Source organism: Podarcis tiliguerta, assembly GCF_965153285.1.
Source record: "Podarcis tiliguerta genome assembly, chromosome: 2".
Taxonomy (NCBI): Eukaryota; Metazoa; Chordata; class Lepidosauria; order Squamata; family Lacertidae; genus Podarcis; species Podarcis tiliguerta.
Window position 1 is genome coordinate 46,306,131 of NC_139535.1, and position 13,409 is coordinate 46,319,539.

General features: G+C 42.7%; 1 protein-coding gene and 1 long non-coding RNA gene across 9 annotated transcripts in view; one reads left to right on the forward strand and one right to left on the reverse strand.

Annotated features, from left to right (window-relative positions):
• The window catches only part of EFCC1 (EF-hand and coiled-coil domain containing 1), a 61,855-nt gene that overhangs the window by 20,039 nt on the left and 28,407 nt on the right, over positions 1-13,409 (forward strand). The gene's annotated exons all lie outside the window — the stretch shown is intronic.
• Positions 6,755-13,409, reverse strand: part of LOC310668633 — a 38,906-nt gene continuing 32,251 nt past the window's right edge. Inside the window, exons 3-5 of the long non-coding RNA XR_014506731.1 lie at positions 9,965-10,168; positions 8,090-8,197; positions 6,755-6,904 (exon numbers count right to left, since the gene is read on the reverse strand). This is a non-coding gene — a long non-coding RNA (uncharacterized lncRNA). The remainder of the gene's footprint in view (positions 6,905-8,089; positions 8,198-9,964; positions 10,169-13,409) is intronic.

The window sequence follows — 13,409 nt, forward strand, 5'->3', positions numbered from 1 at the left end:
CAGGTCATACGAGTCTGGTTATCCCACAATCCAGAGATACGGTTAAGTTAAAAATACATATTTTTAATATATACGCGTAAACACACACAGAAATAATGGTCTGGAAAGAATAAAAAAATCTAGAGTGAGTCTGGAATCCAGGTAATGTGCAAAGATATCAACTGCTACCTTTGTATTAAATGGCAAGAAGCAATAGAACTGAATTCCAGCCACCATTTTGCTAGTGCCTCACTCCAAATAAGCTAGCTCAGTTCATGTAGATACAGTGGTACCTCGGTTTGCAAACACTTCGGGTTACAAACACTTCAGGTTACAAACTCTACTAACCTGGAAGTAGTTGCTCCGGGTTGCGAACTTTGCCCCAGGATGAGAACGGAAATCACGTGCCAGCGGCATGGTGGCAATGGGAGGCCCCATTAGCAAAAGCCCGCCTCAGGTTAAGAATGGTTTTGGTTAGGAACGGACCTCCGGAACGAATTAAGTTTGTAACCCTATGTACCGCTATATTAAAAAACAAAATGGGGGACAAGCCAAAACCCTGTGGGACACCATAGTGCAAAGGCTATGGCATCAAACCATAGCCCCCCCCCCCCCCCGACCAGACAGGCGCGGAACCACTGCAATACACAGTGCCTGAAAGGCTCCACCCAACCAGGCAGAATAATTTAACAATCTATGGTATTTAAAGCAGCTGAGAGGCCTTATAGGTCATAAGAACATCAGAAGAGCCTACAGGATCAGGCCAGTGGTCATCTAGTCGAGCATCCTGTTCTCACAGTGACCAACTAGATGCCTATGGCAAGCCCCAAAGCAGGAACTGAGCGCAACAACACTTCTATCCTATGGTTACCACCAACTGGTATTCAAAGACAGACAAGCTCCAACAATGGAGTTAGATTTTAGCTAATCAGCCACAGCGGTCTTAGTCCCATATCCCGGCCAAAAGCCCAATGGAAATAGGCCTAGATATTCATTAACTGTGATGTGTCCGGAGTTGTGAGACCACCACCATATATTTCGCCTTAGATTATGTGATCCTAATCACACTTCTATGAAAGCTCTGAACTTCCTAGAATATCACCTGCAGGTGATGTTTTGATTTCTTCGGAACGATTTGCTTTGGCCATCCTTACAGTATGGTCATGTTCAGTCGTGGTATCTTCTTGTTTCCCATCTTTAGAAGGCGGCTGCCTCTCTATTTCTTAGATATGTATAGCATACCACTCTTCTCAACTGTGAATAAATGTTCCATTGCTATTTCTGGGTGAAGCCTTTCTTACCCATCTTCTAGCAATCCTAATTTATTGCTGTTTTCAATTATGTTACTTAAAATCTGGAGTTGTCTTTAAAGTTGTTTTGTTTTTGGAATTTGTATTGCATTTCTTGCGTTGTTTCCTTTTAGTTAGGAAATGTAAATTGCTTTGAGATTTCTGTTGAAATGCAAAGCGGTATGTAAAATTAAATAAATATTATTTCTAAAACTGACGCCTGCTTTCACTTCCTCAATCAGAGGCTGAAAGTTATATACAGGCAACTCCCCATTCACGTGCATTCAATATGTGTGTGACTGCACATACATGCATTGTGCCCAGCCCCGAAGTGACTCAAAAATATCACAAAAACATCACAGAAAGGAGTGGGGAGGGCGGAACGGAGTGTTTGCACACTTTTTCAAATATACGTGTTTTCACTTAAACGCATGTGGTGCCTAGAACCCCCACATAAATTTGGAGTTGCCTGCATGCATATGAAGCTCATTTGCTAAATTCATACCATCTAACATTTTGAGGCCAATCTTGCACTGCACATTGCTCTTTGTGTGCCACAACAATCTATTGATTGCACAGAGTGAGATGCATGGGGAAGGTTTAATGTTATAATTCAATGTTGTGTAAAAGTATTGCAACCTTTAGAAGTTTGGGATAAGGTTTCACTCTTATGTGAATGGGGCTAAGTTCTTCCATGCCCTAGTTAGATGGATCGTCACCTGTGGTGCCTTAAGAACAAAAGGTTACAAAGGCTGTTGATATAATTAAAAGTTCATTTAGTCCTGCCCTGAGGAAGTAGATAGATGTGTGGCTCTTAAAATTGGATTTCCACAAGAGAATGCAACCCCACACTGGTTGCAGCCCAAACCTCAGCAGGGTGTGTGCATTTGCTGCTGTGTTCACTGGAGTTGTTAGTCTGGAGCAGTTCTGAATTCCTATGCCTTCAGAATCACAATGCGAACTTGCATACAATGGCTTCCATATGGAGGAATCTCTCCTTGGCAGCTGTTACCACACTGTGCCCAGTTCATGTGCAGCAATTTGCCACATGGATCAAGCAGTCTTCATCCCTTCAAACATCCAGAAAGGAAGATTGTATGAGCATTGCCAAATCTGTATGTTGAGCCACTGTACACAAATGATTTCAAGTGCCATATACATTTTGGTTATTGTATGCAAACCAGGCCTTAGAGTCTGCCTTTAGACATCTTGAAACAAGTTTATATACAGTCATTTCCCCCCATGTTAAACTCTTGGCAGTGATGGCAGAACCCTGCAAATAATATCTGGGTGGAGTGGTGATGGAGAGGGGTTATATTTTGTGGGAGAGGGATATTTAATGCTTATTGTGAACATTCAAGATGAGCTGCTTATGAAGTATTGCTTATGTGATGCTCCATTGACTGTGCTTGCAACACAGAACAGGACTTAAGTAAAGATCTATTATTTCATGGCAGGTGAGTTGAGCATTCCAAATGAATGCATGCCCCACATTATATTTAGGAGAAGTCTATTGATTTCAGTGGAAGCACATTGAAGAAACCAGTTTCACCTACAGCTGGGTGTAGTATATGGTAAGTCCTTTATGAATTGAGAGACACGGTCAGCAATAATGTTTTGGGGAAAAGTTATATACTATGGGGTAGCTATCCTAAACATTTCCAGTACATAATCTATGAACCACTACATCAGCATGCATTATTGTGTATAATGGTCTCCCAAAGTCTGATGAGAGCTACTAGTGAGTCAGTTTGTCCAGTCTCTGTGAATAAATAAATACAAATCTTTAATGTAAGTATAACTCTTATTATTCAGTGGGACCATGAAAACAAAGAAACAGCCTGGAAGCTCTATAATATATAGTTTCTTTTTTTAAAAAAATTGCCTTTGGGTCCCTCCAGCCCCATGTATAAGATCACAGTCTGGGTTTATTATGATACTGTAAACAGAGGAAGTGGTCTGTCTATTCAGCTAATAACTACGAACAGCTGGCTGTCTAGTGTCCCCTGATGCAAGTAAAGCTGGAAACAAAAAATAACTAACTTATGTCCGATTTCCATCCTGTATGGGGCCACCATTTTGTACGTTCCCATCCACCGCCATTAAACTTTATGTGTCCTTGTAGTGTTGTATCATGCTGGCTAGAACAGCTGTAATAGGAAGATTCCATGAACTTGCGAAATTGCTTTCTGATCAGCCTTTAACACAGATCACAACGCTCAAACTATTAACTTGATAATATATCAGCAGCTCTTCACCAACATCATAGACTGATACATGGCTTCCTTTAATTTAGCTCTTTTGGTAATTTCATTTGTTGTTCTTATTATTATCCCTACTGTATCTTTTCTCCAACATAATTGCCTCACTGTGGGTCTTCCTTATTCTGTAGCCTCCTTTCTTACTTGTTCTGTAGATGAAGAATATGCCGTTTTTTCAAAAGTTGGAGTTTATTTGGGGCAAAACAACCTCTCAAATAATTAGCAGGAGATGCAGATGCAAGGATACTTTTGTCTTGGAATCCTATTAACGTTAACATTAGAATTCTAAAGTAAAGTGTGAGGGGAAAGTGAAGCTTCTGTTGTGCTGTCCAACCCCCACTACCGACAACATCTTTGACTTTAGAAGAAACTAAACGGCAAAACTGACACTTCCCTCACCATCTAGAATATTATTGCTTGGTATGGAGAACCACTGCTGTGTGTGTTCTCTGAGCAAGGTGTAGAACAGGCAATGTTATGCACCAAATAAAGTGCCTTTTTATTTGATCTTACTTGAGCCTGCTGATTTTCTCATTGTTGTACATTCCTGCTGTGTGGTGTATATATATATTTTTAATCTTGATTGTTGTTTCTATTTTTATCACTCTGTGAATTGTACAAGCCACCCGGAAAGCTAGGGTGAGCCCTATGTAAGTAAAGACAGCTCGTTTTCAAACAAAATTCAATCTGCCAAACCCCAAAGAAGGGCACATTTGATGTACTGGTTAGAGTGACAGACCCTTGTTGATATTCCTCCTCAGCAATTGGGAGTAGAACCAGGCAGTGTTTGCTTCTGTGTGTAGCTTCCCCATGTGGTGAACTGCTAGAACTCAACTGAGAACATCTTCCTGGTAGTGAAGTATTTCTCATAGTCTACATTGCCCCCCACCCCACCCAGCATGGCACTGGACCCTCCTGGAGAGGGTAATAAAAGGTGTGTTGTTTTTTTAATTGTGGCAGGGCAAGTCTTCTTGACTTTGATGTGTTTCCATGGATTCCTTGAATGTGACTCACTGGTTCAGCTCCTGACCTGAAAGATGGTTATGGGTTCAGTCTTGACAGCCATGAAGCTCACTGGGTGGGCCAGTCTCTCAGTCTCCCTAATCTACTTCCTGGTGCAGTTTGTGAGGGAGGGAGGGAGGGAGCTGCTCTAACCTACACCCCCCCCCCTGCAGACTGCCATTCGCCAACAGTGAAAAATATATGGATACTAATATCTGTTGCTGATTTAGATTGGAAAAATGAGGAGGAGGGAAGGGGCAAAGTTTTCCTTTCTCCTATGTACATATAAAAGCAGCTAGGAGATCTGTGGCTTACTTATTTTTCATCATTTGTCGGATTTTTTTGCAAATTCATTCAGCGTGAATATATGTTATAGGGTATTCAGATTTGCCACCACATATTAGTTTATAGACTGGAGAGAAGGCAAGAGTAACCAAATTGTGGCACACACGGTACTATAACCTTTTCTCCCTCTGTAGATTTAAGAAATACTTGCATCCCATTAAATGTAGCAGTTCAGGTTTTTTATAATTGTAAAGGGAATCGGTTTAGACAAATGCTGTAGTTTTGATCATAATATGCCCTTTAGAAAATGGGAGCTGATAAATGACTTCAGAATGATATATGATATCTGGTAAAGCCATTTGAAAAGGGAACAGTGGCAATGAATCACACTTTTCAGCGGTGTGGTTGCAAATATTGAATGTAAAGCGGCGCATTTTCCCTCGCATTCAGAATCAGTGTCCTTTGCTGGATTTTCCTTCCCTGTTTGTTTCATTATTTCATTTTTATTTCAAGAGAATGGTTGTCTGTTTTCTGTAGCAGTTGTTGCTGAGCTCCATAGCTTACTTAAACAGACTGCCTACCAATTATATTTTGCTTAGAGAAATTTATCTGAGGTGACTTAACACGTGTAAACTTGGAGGGGTGCACCTCACATGGATATATATGGGTACCATATTGTGGATGGAATTATAAATACAGATAACTCTCTCTCTCTCTCTCTCTCTCTCTCTCTCTCTCTCTAAAATATGGCAGACTTTGGTCATTTTCACAAATGGTCTGTATTTACCGTATTTTTCGCCCCATAGGAAGCACCACCCCATAGGACGCACCTCGGGTTTTTTTTGGGGGGGGGGAATAAAGAAAAAAAAATTTATTGCCCCCCGAGGTGCGGGGCTGGTGCAGGGGAAGACCGAGCTTCCCCCGATCCCAGCCCCGAGAACAGCCTGCTATCCACAAGCCTAGGGAGCCCGGCGGGAAGTCGCACCTGTCTCCCCAGGCTTGCGGAGAGCTGCGCGAAGCCCAGGCGCACTCTTCAGCGCGCCCCAGGCTTCAGAATGCAGGCAGCTCTGCGCAGGGAAGTCACGCCGGGCTCCCGAGGGCTGCACGAAGCCCGGGACTGCAGGCAGCCGGTCTTCGCGCCGGTCTCCCGAGGGTTGCGCAGAGCTTCCTGAAGCCTGGAGAGCGAGAGGGGTCGGTGCGCACCGACCCCTCTCGCTCTCCAGGCTTCAGCGAAAGCCTGCATTCGCCCCATAGGACGCACACACATTTCCCCTTCATTTTTGGAGGGGGAAAAGTGCGTCCTATAGGGCGAAAAATACGGTAAGTATACAAGATGGGGCTCCAAGCAGTCAGAATAATTTTGTCTCCTGAAAAGAAACCATTTTCTCTAGAAAACACAGATTCCCTAGCTTGAGCTTTGACCTTTAGGTCTGGGCAGGAGAGCAGTGAAGTATAGAAGAGGAATGTGACCCTGGGCCAGCCCCACCTACCCAGACTGCCTTTGGTTCTTTGGATTCTGGTCACTGTTTCTCTGAGTCCTTGGGATTGTCAGTGCATCAAATAAATAATTTTGTGTGCAGAATCTTTGTTATTCTTGCCATGTAATTGCTTCCTTTTCACAGAATTTGTGGGTTTGATACACAAAGACAGAGCAGCCTTTGTACTAAGGTACTCCCTGGTATACTGGGTATGGCCTAGCTTTTAGTGTTTTTGTTTTCTCTAAGTCTGAGGGGGGAAAACCTATTGCCAATCTGTTGTTGGTGTTTAACAGTAATGATACCCTTTGAGCTATCCTTTGATCCAGCCTAACTTTTCAAAGACCTCGAGTAAACATGCAGATGTTTTGAGTACTCATGTTTTAGCTATAGCTTTGCACTCCAGTAATGTTCTTTTCTACCATTATTTCATTTTTAAAAATGTGCATTGAAAAATAATGTGGGATTCGGCAGGTGACTCACTGCAGTCTGTACTGTGCTCCTGTTTTCTTGTTGCCAACAGTGTTTGAAATGAAGCAGTTGCAATCCAAATGCAAGGGGTTTTCAGAGGAGATTGGGGCAGACTTGTATGTGGGTGGCGCCTTCACTTACTCTGCCAATAATTAAACACTTCAATTAGAATTTTACAGTCAAAAACCTGCATACCTCACAACTAAACAAACAAACAAAATCCTGCAAACAAAGTTTCCATTAATTTACAAGGCATGTCAATCTATAACTAAGACAGTTCTTAATGGAAGTTAAAATTCAATGTCAGCTAGTAGTTCCCCCTTAGATTTGAACTGGGATCAGTTATAGAATGATGTGCTCATTCTGGTGTTTCCTAATTTTGGACAGGACAAACATTAAACGCCCTCCCTCCGACCCTCCTGATGGAATCCAGATTTCTGAATGCTTATGGGATGGCATCATTAATCCCTTAAGGAAATGAATTTACAGCTGGCTTCAGTTACAGACAGCAGTTTCCCTCCTCAGAAGCATAATTTCTTGTGAAATATTTGTATTTACATAATATCCTATTCAACTTGCTTACTTGTAAATCATGTTATATGGGCAGTCATCACTATTAGCCCATAGTTCCTAAAGGAGGAAGTCCAATAAAATAAAACTTTTTATTTTACAGCTTATTTAGGTTGCAGTCCTGTCCACATTTACTTGGAAGAAAGCACCACTGAACTTGATGGGACTTACTACTGAGCAGGCATGCATAAGAGCCATCCCATCTACATACATTAAACTATGTGATCTCCCCTGTGTACCCCTGCCCCTCTCTAGTGGCCCCGGTCTTCTGTATGTGGACCCAGGAGATTATTGGGATTTGTAATTGTTGAGAGTATGTGAGTGAGTACTGTGACTACCTTAACCAGAAAGCATAGACTCAAAATGTCAACATACAGGGTTGTATCCAATAAAGTCATTACAGTGGAACATCCCCTTCCTCTCCCGCTCCCCCCCCCCCCCATGTAACTCCTGAATTCTAAAATCTGCTTTGTGGGGTTAGGGAAAACCCCCAGGGATGATTGGGAGGGCAGAAAGGGGGGAGAGAAAGGAGGGTGTTCCATTGCGGAAGCAGAAGTTGTTTCACTCAAGCAATGACTTTGTTGCATGCAACAACACATTTGTTTTGAGAATGCTCACATTCATTTTTCCATAGTTAAAAATGAAAGGAAATGCAATATTCAGAAAAGATAAGATATATCACATTGGGAGAAAAAGTAGTTCTCTCCTTTCTGTATTGTGATGTAGCTTTATCGGTTGCTTTTGCATCAAATGTTACCTGTGATTTGTAGCTTCAATTGCATTTATTTCAGGTTTTCCTCCTATCACTGTGGCTTCCCTTTTCCGAGTGTTGTTCTTCTGTTTCCATCCATGTTTCCTTCTTTTCCTGTGGATATCCATTGAGGAAATTACCAAAAAACAGGAAAAAGCTGTGTCTGGGAACTTGCAGGGTTGTCAAAATGTATTTTTAAAAATAATTTCCTAAATCCATGGTGATCCTACCATTTTGAGCTCAAACTCAAATCAGGGGAAGTTGTGATTTCCACATATTTGCAAAAGATGGATTAGAACTCTGCAGGACGGGCACCATTTCAGATTTTATTGATGGGGGTGAGGAGAGCAAAAAATATCCAGGGACAGGAATATTCTCAACAAGGATTAAAGGCTGAATCTTGGTTGCGTTGAACAGTAGGCTTCAAAAAGCAGTGTTTTTTTAAAAGCATGTCTTATGGCTGATACATAGCGATGTTATCAGCACTGTGATTTGTGCACTTGGCATGCGCACCTGGCACATGGATCCATTCCATTGTTATGGTAATAGTTGCTCAGTGTATAAATTCAGAGAATTGGCTAGAAATCTTGGCGCCCCTGGAGAATAATTTAATGGGATTCTGAAGCCTGGGAGAAGGGCCTCCTCCTTTCTCTCACTCCCACTTTCAGCAGTGGATTGTGTGAGTGGACTCCTCAATGCTGTCAGTGCATGAGAGACCGTTTCCTCTTCCTCCTCAATTCCTCTTTGAATTAGCTCACCCTCTGCTTTACTGACTGCTCCCATAGGTATTCCAATGTGACCCTGTGATGCTGAAAGATATATACTGTCACTTGCAGTGGGGTACCTAGAGGATGGTTAGGTTGGTCCCTGCCAAGGGCCCAGGTCCATGGGGGGGGGGCACGGAAACTGCACCTCTGCACTGGCTTGGAGTGACTAGAAGTCTGTCCGCCTGCTCTGTGGGCTGCTCCCCTGCTGCTCTGGGCACCTGGTGTGCTGGTTCCTCTGGGCGCCTAGACAAAAGAATCTGGTTGCTGTTGTAGGCCGTCGCAGCAGCCCTGCTGGGCCCCCTCCCCAATTGACCAGTGGTGCTATTAGAAGTGTGAGTGGAGCATCAGGAGGGGCTTAGAGGGAAGAGAGAGAGAGAGAGGAGGAAAATGGAAGGGAGGGAGAAAGGAAGCAGAAGGGATAGCAGTAGATAGAGGCAGAAAGGCAGGCAGGCAGACGACAGAGGAGGGGGGCAGACCCAACCCAATGGCCGCAGAGGAAATCACTGGTGGAAAGCAAAAGGCGATGAAAGCAAACTTTCTGAGTTTCTGGTCATGGTCTCTCCTGGTTTTGGAGACACCAATACATCTTGTCTAGGCATGCCTCTGGTCAAGTGTCAATTACTGTGATTCCAAAAAGTTTTTGCAACTTGCTCCGCCTCTTCTTTTGCGCTCTTCATTCAAAAAAGAAAAAGCCTATATCCACATTTGTGATTTGCCCATGCCTTCTTCGGCCACATCTGCTTTCATGTGCTGCCATAAACCCTGCAAATGTTGCTCATGGGTCAATGTGGCAGCAATGTATAGTTGATTGATTCGTTAGAGTGATGCATTAAATATTTCTGATCAACTAAAAAAGGTGCCATCAATTGGGCAGTACTATTTAATGCAAGTACATGTACGTACCAATACGTGTGAGAAAAGGGGGAATTCCTCTTCTCAGATGATGCCTCTTGTACTTGTGTGCATCATGAAAAAGTATGCATTTTTCTTTCTTTAGGACAGTTGTAAAAAACAGTGTTTGACAGATTAATAGTGTTATATAATGGTCAGAGCAGAGACCGGGAACCTGTGGCTCTCCAGGTGTCGCTAGAGTACAGCGGTCATAATCACTTACCGTTGGCCATGCTGGCTGATGGGAGCTCAACTCCAACTACGTATGGAGGGCCACAGGTTCCCCATTGCTGAGTTAGACATGGTCTGGGTTTGAGTCTCCAGGTTTGAGTCTCCACTCAGTCATGAGCATCTCTCAGCCGAAGCTTCAGGGCTGTTCTGATGGTGAAGCAGAAGGAGAAGAACCATGTGTGCTGCCCTAGGTTCACTGGAGGAAAGGCAGAGAATATAAATGTTGCAATGAAATAATTAAGTTGTTATCTGTTTAATCTGATGACTACCTTAGTGATATTGCCTATAGTTCTGCAGCTGACTTCCTTGGCCTATTTCAGTTTCTATGCTGGCCTGTATTAGGTTACAGGGACCAAACATAGTAATTACAGATAAGCAAGATATACCCTGGATTAGATAATGTTTACTTTTTGGTTAAAAGACACAGAATTGAGAGCAAGTGGGCTGGTTGGCAGACATGTCTCCTCAGCTCCTGACCTTTGTGAACATGACAAATGTTTAAAAATCACATGTGATTTCAGTACAGCTCAGCCTACTTAATGGCTCTAGCCTGAAATGAGTTCTTATACGAAATCTCTTGACTGTGTGACAGTGGCTATTCACAAGGAATGCTAACCCTTATGAATATTATTATAGGGCGACTGTTGTTGGAGAGAACAGAACAGGCTATTTTCATGTTTTCAAAACTGATATAATGGGGCAAAATTTCACAAACAGTAGCTAATGATGCACTGAATGAATTGAAATGAATGAGTTTAAACGAATCCGAACAAATCCTATACCTAAATTTTTCAACTAGATTTAATTTATTCTGCCTGTCCAATATATTTAAAGTGCCAGTAAAATTGGAAGTACTTTGAGTGTACTCACTCCCCATTATAACTGAATTCTCTCCCCCCCCCACCCCCTTTAGGTTAGTCTCTAGTTCTGCTTCCGACTTCTCTGTTTCCAAACTCCGGAGCAGCAGCAACAAAAAAAAACCTAAATAAACAAACAAAATCCTGGGACAAGATATTGGTACATAATTTACCATCTGTTTCTGGTTTCTGACAGTCTGCTAGGCTCCACAGAATCTGGATGAAATGTACTCCTGAAAGGATTTGTATTTTAGCTGGAGATGAGGATTTTTCAAAACCAAGTTGAAAGCAGTCAGCATAAGCACCCTTCCATCACAGCCCGATCTCCAAGTCAAATTCTCTTTCATCTTTTTTTGAGCACTAACTCACCTATCCCCAGTTAGATCATACCAAAAATACATTAGACCAATGAAATAGAGGCCATTAATTTAATTATTTATTAAGGAATTTCTACATTGCTTTGGCCAAAAATTGGCCAAGACTTGCCCTGAAAAATAACAAATGGCTCCAGGTAGGTTTCATCACCACTACATGGTCTGTAAGGTACATGTTTCTAATTTGGTTCCATCCTTGACAGATAATGAAATATAAGAAGACTCCATTTAATAATGAAGCAAAGCCAGATGGGTGGGAGAAAAATGAACGCGAAAGCAATAGTAAGCTTTATTTACAAAGCCGTTCATTAATTGCTCAGAGCAGTTGTCTCTTTTGTCTAAGTAGAATTTCAGACCCAAACCCCATTCTTATGGGTATTCTATTAGAAGAAGCAAGGGAGAGAATGTCAGTGGTTTGTTACTTCCTCATGCAAGACCGCAGCAGCCATTTTGTGGCATAGCTAAGGCATAATCACTTAAAGATTTATAAGCAGTACTTAAGTATGCCAGTCTCCAAGAGTAGTCTTCTGGATGAATATAGATTGAACCCCGGGTTTAGACAGAAGTATATGTGTATCTATTAGGCACTGAAACACTTCCCCAGATTTCTCTTACTCACCAGTTTGTGTAGTAGTGCATTAGCTGTAATAGGATAACTCACTGAACTGTAACACGTACCTTAATCGAAGTAAAGGCTTCGACAATAAATTGTACGCAATGCATTAATTAGCAAAATGGATTGGACTTACTTTGAAGGCATTGGAACAAAAATCCTGGCTTCCCTGTTATTATTAATTGTTGTCTGAATGATATGCTTAGCAGCAGACACATTGGCTGAGCCAGGCAAGTGCTGTTTGGAGAGAGGATGCTTGATTTTAAATATTAGCTTTAGATTGTGGTTTCTAAGAAGAATGTGCTCATGAATAGTTGTGTTGAGATTAGAGAAAGCTAATTTGTATACGGCTACACTATATGGTATATGGGACGCGGGTGGCGCTGTGGGTTAAAGCCTCAGTGCCTAGGGCTTGCCGATCGAAAGGTCAGCAGTTCGAATCCCCGCGGCGGGGTGCACTCCCGCTGTTCGGTCCCAGTGCCTGCCAACCTAGCAGTTCGAAAGCACCCCTGGGTGCAAGTAGATAAATAGGGACCGCTTACTAGCGGGAAGGTAAACGGCGTTTCCGTGTGCTGCGCTGGCTCGCCAGAGCAGCAATGTCACGCTGGCCATGTGACCCGGAAGTGTCTTTGGACAGCGCTGGCCCTTGGCCTCTTTGAGTGAGATGGGCGCACAACCCTAGAGTCTGTCAAGACTGGCCCGTACGGGCAGGGGTACCTTTACCTTTACCTTACACTATATGGTGACAAATTTCTCAGGCCCCTCGCTATGATGAGATGTTTCTCCTGTTCCTAAATTTTATTTTATTTAGACCCATTTATCAGGATATTTCAAAACCTCTGAAGCAATTTATCACAATGTAATCAAAGTAATATCAGAGTGACGCCTAGAGGAGAATGAAATAACACCATGCTCTCTTCTGGCTACATAACACAAAAAATGGTGGACTTCTCAGACTTCTAAGGAAATAAGGATAGGATCCAGCCAAATAGCTTCAAACTTTGCTAGCTGCTAATTTGTTAGGTTCCCTCTCCCCAGACAGTTTTGGAAACTGGCCCTTGAGACAGTCAGAAAGCTGCTTCTCTTTCCCTGGGTCTAAACAGCTTTTCATGCAGGGGAAAAAATGAATTGGCTTAAGACGTGCCAACTAGCCAGGTGTCAGGGACGAGGGAGGGAATAACCAGAAAGTCAATCCTGGATCCAGTCAAGCATGGGTGGTGTTACAGAAGCAATGGGTGGAGAGAGGAATGGAGCCTCCTAAATTTATGAAAACCCCGTGGGGTTCTAAAAGCAGGAGTTACCATGAAATAGACAAGAGCCCCTTGTAGTATTAGCACCTGTGTTTCATTGTAGAACAGATGTCTGTAAGGAGGAGGTCTTTGCCCATATAGCTGTATGCCCAAAAGGTTTCCACATCCCATTGTTCAGTGCATGTCAGGGGACAAGCAGAACACCAGTATAGTGCTTGGTAGAGGCAACAGCAGCAACAACAACACAACAACATGGGAGTTAGAGGCATCTGAAGGGGGCTCTTGTTGCTTCATGTATGTAAGAGTTGCTTTATTTTATTGTATTTATTTCCTTTGTATCCCA